This window comes from Rhincodon typus, chromosome 1 (assembly GCF_021869965.1).
Source record: "Rhincodon typus isolate 14 chromosome 1, sRhiTyp1.1, whole genome shotgun sequence".
Taxonomy (NCBI): domain Eukaryota; kingdom Metazoa; phylum Chordata; class Chondrichthyes; order Orectolobiformes; family Rhincodontidae; genus Rhincodon; species Rhincodon typus.
In genome coordinates this window covers 175,595,708-175,602,818 of record NC_063332.1, presented here as the reverse complement: position 1 = coordinate 175,602,818, position 7,111 = coordinate 175,595,708, and the positions used below count along the sequence as shown (strand labels likewise).

The 7,111-nt window shown below is 46.6% G+C and overlaps 1 protein-coding gene across 2 annotated transcripts in view; it reads right to left on the bottom strand.

Annotated features, from left to right (window-relative positions):
* Positions 1-552, bottom strand: part of uso1 (USO1 vesicle transport factor) — a 71,364-nt gene extending 70,812 nt beyond the window's left edge. The window contains exon 1 of one of the 2 annotated variants that reach the window (XM_048596005.1): positions 319-552. The gene's annotated coding sequence lies outside the window, so the exon portion shown is untranslated. The remainder of the gene's footprint in view (positions 1-318) is intronic. The other variant, XM_048596014.1, reaches the window with a different exon arrangement.
* Between the last annotated feature and the right edge of the window lie 6,559 nt (positions 553-7,111).

Here is a 7,111-nt window from a genome sequence, read left to right as displayed (position 1 = left end):
CGACAGTGCGGCGCCCCCTCAGCACCGACCCTCCGACAGTGCGGCGCTCCCTCAGCGCTGACCCTCCGACAGCGCGGCGTTCCTTCAGTGTAGCGGTATATATATTATTTGTTTATGTCTGGAAGGAGTATCTACCCCTTTGCCCAGTGCTTCCAGGAGAGTTATTCCACGTCAATATGCTCTCAGCTCACGGCCGCTCTGACTAATCGAGGCCGAGGCCAGAGGCCTAGCCCCCGGTTTTTCGGGCCTGGACCGCAAAGGGAAGTGCCGGGCCGCTGTCAGCCGTTTATGAAGCAGTGTTAGGAGGCAGATACTCACAGTCTCGGCCCCGCTGGGCTGCGGCCCGGCGCTCTGGCCGCCCATTACCCCGCGGAGGAAGTTCATGTTAGCCCAACGGTCCCCACCCGAGACAGCACCGGCCGCCGGCACCCGCGCCTGCGCACCGCCAACACCCAGCGGCCGGCCGCCGGTATCTACGCCTGCGCACTGCCGCAAACACGGCGTCCACAGCCGGCAGCGTTTAGTACGCCTGCGTGGAAACGTGGCAGCCCCACGTAGCCACAATGCAAACACGTCATCGCCTTAAAGAGACAGTGCAGCAGTTACTTGCGGGATTTAAAGGGACAGTGAAGCAGCTACATGCAGCATTTAAAGGGACAGTGCTGCAGTTTCATGCAGCGTTTAAAGGAACAGTGCAGCAGTTACTTGCAGCATTGAAAGGGATAGTGCAGCAGCAACATGCAGCATTTAAAGGGACAGTGCTGCAGTTACATGCAACATTTAAAGGGACAGTGCAGCAGTTACATGCAACATTTAAAGGGACAGTGCAGCAGGTACTTGCATCATTTAAAGGGACAGTGCAGCGGTTACATGCAGGAGCTACTTGCAGCATTTAAAGGGACTGTGTGATTATTGTATTGCTCCATTTAAAGAGCCAGTGTGACAGCCAAGTTGCTTCATTTTAATAGAGAATGTGATTGCTGCATTGCTTCTTTTAAAGGGACAGTGATGTGCTGCATTGCTCCACTAAAGGGACAGTGAGTAATGCATCGCTTCATTTAAAGGGACAGTGCTGCGCTACTTTCATGAAGAAGGAAACGATGGTGGTATTTACTTGATAAAAAAGTTGGTACGAGTGCTGCATTCATTATATTAAAATATAGTGCTGCTTCTTTTCAATGTACACTAGTTGTACTTCATTTCTTCACTCAAATCGACATCTCGATTGCAGTGAAATTACACATAAGAAATGGGCTGAATGAGATTTTTTTAGTTACTAACATGCTGTGGGTGTCTCTGGCTAGATCAGCATTTATTGCCCATCCCTATATGGTTGACGGTGTTTGAGTAAATTGCTGTGGGTCTGGAGTCATATGTAATCCAGACCAAGTAAGGATTGCAGTTTCCTTCCCTACAGAACATTTGTGAATCAGATGGGTTTTTCCAACGATCAACAATGGATTGATGGTCATCGTTAGACTCTTAATTCCAGATTTTTATTGAATTGAAAATGCATCATCTGCCATGGCGGAATTTGAACCCATGTCCCCAGAACATTAGCCAAGTTTCTGGATTAATAATCTAGCAATAATACCACTAGGTCATTGTCTCCCACTTTGTGCAATAATAATTGTGATTTTGTATGATCCTGTTCATGTTATATGGAAATACAGAAAGTTAAAATTTGTGTGACTCTCACAAAAATTCTGCTCCATTTGGTTTCAGGTGTTTAGCTTCGGGTGAGCTTTCCTTGTTCCCTGCACCCCACAAAAATTTTCTTTTATACCTTAATCTTATCCAATGCAAGACAACTGGAAGAAAAACATATTTATCTTATAGAGTGAATAGGATGACTTCTGGTTGCAGAAATTATGTGAAACCACCTCTGTAAATAGGGTCTAGGCCCGAAACGTCAGCTCTCCTGCTCTGATGCTGTGTTCATCCAGCTTCTACACCTTGTTATCTCAGATTCTCCAGCATCTGCAGTTCCTACTATCTCTGTAAATAAATATTTCTTTTTGAGATACCTGTAGCTGGATGCTTTGAAAACCTATCATAACTATCTCTAAAGTTAATAGTAACATGCAGCAGAACACAAGCAGGTATCTAACAAAGTATTAATTCATCACAACCTCTCTTCAGCCACAGATTCAGCCCCTGCACATCCCCAACCACCCAACCTAACTTTTAAGAACTTAACACAGAGGAACGTAAATAGGCCGTTCAGCCCCTTGAATCTGTTCTACCATTCAGTGAGATCATGGCTGATCTGATAATGCTCAACTTCACTTTCCTGCCTTTCCCTCATATCCTTGCACACTATTTCTATCCAAATAACCACCCAATGCTTCCATGAATACCTCAGTTGAACCTGCCTCCACCGCATTTCCAGGCAGTGCATTCCATACCCTGTGTTAAAAGATACTTTTTTCCCTCAAGTCACCCTTGCTTCATTTGCACATCACACTAAATCTATACCTTCTTATTCATTTTCCTTTCACAATCGGGAACAGCTTCTCCTAATCTACTGTATCCTGCCCACTCATGTTTTTGGAAACCTCTATCAGGTTTGCTCTTGCCTCCCTCTCTCTAGGGAGAACAGTCTCAACTTCTCCAATCTATCCACATAACTGAAGTTTCTCATTCCTGAATGTTAACTCAGTTTCTCTTTGCGTGCTGCCAGAGTTGCTGAGTATTTCCAGCATTTTCTGTTTTTCATTCAGGGTTCTGGTGTCTGCAGTATTTTGCTTTTGTAACTTGCTCAAGGGCCTTGGACAGAAAAGAGCGGCTGTGGTCATGAACAAGGGCAGAGAGGTTGAGGATCAGCATTGATTCATCACAGCCTCTCTTCAGTCATGGATTCATCCTGGCTTTTTGAGGGTGATGCACACTTTGCAGACTTGACAGAGATGCAAAGAGGTCATTTCCTTTCATGGGAGAGTCTACGACCAGACAGTGTTTAATCTCAGAATTTAAGATGGACAAAAATGGAGTAGGCCGTTCAGCCCCTTGAACTTGTTCTGCTATTTGGGTTTTTGAGTTTGAGTTTGATTCATTGTTGTCACATGTACGAAGATACAGTGAAAGTTGTTGTTTTGCGTGCTCTACAAGCAGATTGTACCATACAAATTGCATCAGGGTAGCAGAACAAAGTGCAGAATACAGTGTTACAGTCACAGAGAAGGTGCAGAGAGAGAGATCGGAATGAATATTTGAGAGGTTCATTCAAAAGTCTGATAACAGCAGAGAAGAAGCTGTTCATGAATCTGTTGGTACGTGTTTTCAAACTTTTATACCTTCTGTCTGATGGAAGAGGGTGGAAAAGAGTATAGCTGGGGTAGGAGGGGTTTTGGATGATGTTGGATGCTTTCCCGAGGCAGTGGGAGGTGTAGATGGAGTCTGTGGATGGGAGGCTGGTTTGTGTGATGGACTGGGCTGTGTTCACAACTCTCTGTAGTTTCTTGTGGTCTACGGAAGAGCAGCTGCCGTACCAAACAGTGATGCATCTGGATAGGATGATTTCTATGTTGCATCTATAAAAATTGGTCAGAGTCTGTGTGGACATGCCGAATTTCCTTAGCCTCCTGAGGATGTAGAGGCGTTGTTGTGCTTTCTTGACTTTCTCACGTCAACGTGGATGGAACAGGACAGATTGTTGGTGATCGTCACGCCCAGGAACTTGACGCTCTCGACCCTCTCCACCTCAGCCCCATTGATACAGACTGGGGCGTGCTCTCCACTCCAAGTCCTGAAGTCTATGACCGGCTCCTTCATTTTACTGACATTGATGGAGAGATTGTTGTCTTTACGCTATGTCGCTAAACACTCAATCACTTTCGTGTACTCCGTCTCGTCATTGTTTGAGATCCAACCTACAACGGTGGTGTCATTAGCAAATTTGGTAAATGGAGTTGGGGTGGAATTTGCCCACACAGTTGTGAGTCTATGAGGAGTATAGTAGGGGGTTGACTATGCAGCATTGGGGGGCACCAGTGTGGAGGATTATGGTGGAGAAAATGTTGCCTATTCTTACTGATTGCAGTCTGTGGGGCAGGGGGTCAATAATCCATTACAGAAGTTGGGGGGGAGTCAGGACCTTGGCCTCAGAGTTTAGAGATAGTTTGTTTCAAATTATGGTGCTGAAGGCGGAGCTGTAGTCAATAATTAGGGGGCTGGCATACGTATCCTTGTTATCCACACATTCCAGGGATGAGTGTAGGGCCAGGGAAATGGCGTCTACCATGGACCTGTTGTGCCGGTAGGCAAATTGCAAAGGATCTACTCAGTTTGGGAGACTGGAGTTGATGTGGGCCATGATTAACCTCTCAAAGCACTTCCTAATTATCACAGTCAGAGCCACTGGGTGGTAGTTATTGAGGCACATGACATGGTTTTTCTTTGGCACCAGGATGATGGTGGTCTTTGTGAAGCAGGTGGAAACCTCAGATCATAGTAAGGGGAGGTTAAGGATATCTGTGAATACTCCCAGGAGCTGATCCACACAGGATCTGAGTGCACGGCCAAGGACTCCAACTGGGCCAGTCACTTTCCATGGGTTCACTCTCAAGAAGGCCAGTCTAACATCTGCAGTGTTGACTGTGGGTACAGGTGCACCCGGGGCTGTTGGGTTGGGTGACATGGTTTCACCGACCCTCTGTTTAAATCGATCGTGGAATGCGTTGAGCTTGTCAAATAGGGAGGTTCTGTTGTTTGCGATTCTGTTCATGAGCCATATAATGAGATCATGGCTGATGTGTGGCCGAACTCCATATATCTACCTTTGGCCCATATCCTGAAATACCTATGTTTGACAAAGATGTATCTAGCTCAGATTTAAACGTAACAATTAATCCTGCATCCATTACATGTGTGGAAGAGAGTTCCAGGCACTTACCACCCTTTGTGTGTAGAAATGCTTCCTAACAGCTCTTCTGAAAGGTCTAGGACAGGTTGTTGGTTATTGTCACTGAGAGAAACTTGACGCTGTCCACTCTCTCAACCTCCATTCCATTGATGTAGATGGGGGCGTGTTCTCTTCCTTACTTTCTGAACTCAATGATCAGTTCTTTAGTTTTGCCAACGTTAGGAGGGAAGTTGTTCTCATTGCACCACGTCATTGACCTTAGTCTCAGCTCCACCCTCTGCAACTGAATCCTCAGCTTTCTGACCCACAGACCGCAATCAGTGAGGATAGGCAACTGCACCTCCTCCACAATAACACTCAACACTGCAGCACCCCCCAACCCGCCCCGACCAGGGATGCAGCCTCAGCCCCCTACTGTACTCCCTGTACACCTACAACTGTGTTGCCAAATTCCAAACAAACGCCATCTACGAGTTCACTGATGACATCACTTAACTGGGACGCATATCTAACAACAACGAGTCAAAATACAGAAGGGGGACAGACCTCTTGGTGACGTGGTGCAATGAAAACAATCTGTCTTTCAACGTCTGCAAAACTAAAGAACTGATCTTCAACTTCAGAAAGAAGGGAGAAGTTCCTCGGAGTGACAATAACCAATAACCTGTCCTGCACTTCCTACGTAGATACGACAGTCAGGAAGGCACAACAACGCCTCTTCTTCCTCAAGGGCCTAAGGAAATTTGACATCTCCATAATGTCCCTCACCAACTTCTACAGATACACCATTGAAAGCACACTGTCCGGGTGCATGACGGCCTGGTATGGCAACTGCTCTACCCAGGACCATAAGAAACTACAGAAGGTGGTATGCACAGCCCAGACCATCACAGAAGACAACCTTCCATCCATGGACTCCATTTACGCGGCTCACTGCTGTGGAAAGGCAACCAACATCTTCAAAGACCCATCGCACCCCGGTAATGATCCCCTACAGCCTCTTCTGTCAGGCAGAAGACATAGAAGCCTGAAGACACGCACAAGCAGATTCAGAAACAGCTTCTTTCCAGCTATCAGACTGTTGAATGGACTTTCGACTCAAATAATGTAACCTGTATGCCTCTAAGTCTTTTTGATCTCTACATCCTTTGCTTGGTGTGATCTGCCTGTACCGGTCTTAAACAAAGCTTTTCACTGTATTTTGGTACACGTGACAATAAATCAACAATCAAATCAAAGTCTCTAAGTCCTTCTGTAGTTTGATTCGTCTTTGTTAGATATCTATCCCACTACGGTGTGTTGTCAGCAAACTTGTAGATGGCTTTCGTTCGAAATTTGGCAACACAGTTGTAGGTGTACAGGGAGTACAGTAGGTGGCTGAGGACACATCCTTGGGGGGTGTGGTTGCTCCAGTGTTGAGTGTTATTGTGGAGGAGGTGCAGTTACCTATCTTCACTGATTGTGGCCCATGGGTCAGAAGCCTGAGGATCCAGTTGCAGAGGGTGGAACCGAGGCCGAGGTCACACAGTTTTGATCAGAAGTCACTCAACACCAGGTTATAGTTCAACAGGTTTATTTCAAACCACAAAATAAATCTGCTGGACTATAAACTGGTGTCATGTGACTTCTGACCTTGTCGACCACAGTCCAACACCAGCACCTCCACATCATGAAGTTTTGAGATCAGTCTGGAGGGGATAATGATGTTGAAGACGGAGTTGTAGTCAACCAGCAGGAGCCTGGGGTAGGCGATCTCATTGAATGGTGGAACAGGCTCAATGGGCTGAATGGCCTCCGTCAATTCCTGTGATTTTTTTTGGTCCAGAACTGCCTCTCCCTTAAGGGGTCAAAAAGATTCTCCTGGCTCAAGGTTAAGAATTTGGCTCCCTCCCTGCCTTAGACTAAAACTATCACAGTGCTGAATGGCCTGCAACTGCGACACCTCAGGTTTAACCTTTTCACAAAACCGCTCCGTCCAACCCCTCATGTTAAAAACTTCATTCAAATCTGCTCTTACCCGGGGACCGGATACAGTGTGACACCCGGGGGCGGGGGACTGGATACCGTGTGACACCTGGCGGGTTCACGGGGAAATCCCATAGTGTAAGACACGCGGGAACAAGGGGGGACCGGATAGAGTGTGACACCAGGACGTGCAAGAGGAAATCCCATAGAGTGAGACACGCGGGAGCAAGGGTGGAGGGGACCGGATAGAGTGTGACACTCTGGGGAAGCGGATAGAGTTAC